The sequence below is a fragment of the Seriola lalandi genome, unplaced genomic scaffold (assembly GCF_002814215.2).
Source record: "Seriola lalandi dorsalis isolate HSWRI2012SDOR001 ecotype SW California unplaced genomic scaffold, Sedor1 jcf7180002054887, whole genome shotgun sequence".
NCBI classification, from domain to species: domain Eukaryota; kingdom Metazoa; phylum Chordata; class Actinopteri; order Carangiformes; family Carangidae; genus Seriola; species Seriola lalandi.
In genome coordinates, this window is record NW_019525439.1 from 69,347 (window position 1) to 69,969 (window position 623).

Here is a 623-nt window from a genome sequence, read left to right on the forward strand (position 1 = left end):
CAGTGGATTAAAGAGCTGTTTCTGTGGCTGGAAACACATGCTGATGAGAGCAAACCAAAACATTGAACCTGTGGGCTGTAAAACCAAAACAATGAGCTGAAAGATGCTAAAACACTGCATAGTACTGAGGGGAACTGCAGAGTCCAGAGATAATTCTCTGTGGGTTTGGCATTACGAGCGACCTCTTTCACATTACGCATTGTCATATGCTAATATGAAAATATGGATTATGGCAGCTTTAAAGAAAAATAAAGTACATCATCAATAACGTTTAGTAAGACAGGGGGGTCATTTCAAGCCCTGGGTCCAACAGTTTATGTACTATGAAACACTTCATGACTTTATAAATATATTTGACCAGACTTGACGAAAGAACAGAGACGGAGGAAAACTGATGTGTGTGGGATTAGAAAGACACGAGCTGGAGAGGAGGAAAAGAACGGAGGATGGAGTGAACAAGTGCCAGAGAATCACAAGGCTGCCTCTCATTTCCAAGTATTCTAAACAGAGACAGCAGACGTGGGCCACACAAACCACACACACGCACGCACACACACATGCGTACACACACACATACACGCGCGCGCACACACATACACACGCGCGCGCGCGCGCACACACTC

General features: G+C 44.9%; 1 protein-coding gene across 1 annotated transcript in view; it reads right to left on the reverse strand.

Annotated features, from left to right (window-relative positions):
- Window positions 1–623, reverse strand: part of LOC111671848 (uncharacterized) — a gene marked incomplete at its 3' end in the record, with an annotated part of 39,687 nt that overhangs the window by 22,013 nt on the left and 17,051 nt on the right. The window lies entirely within an intron of this gene.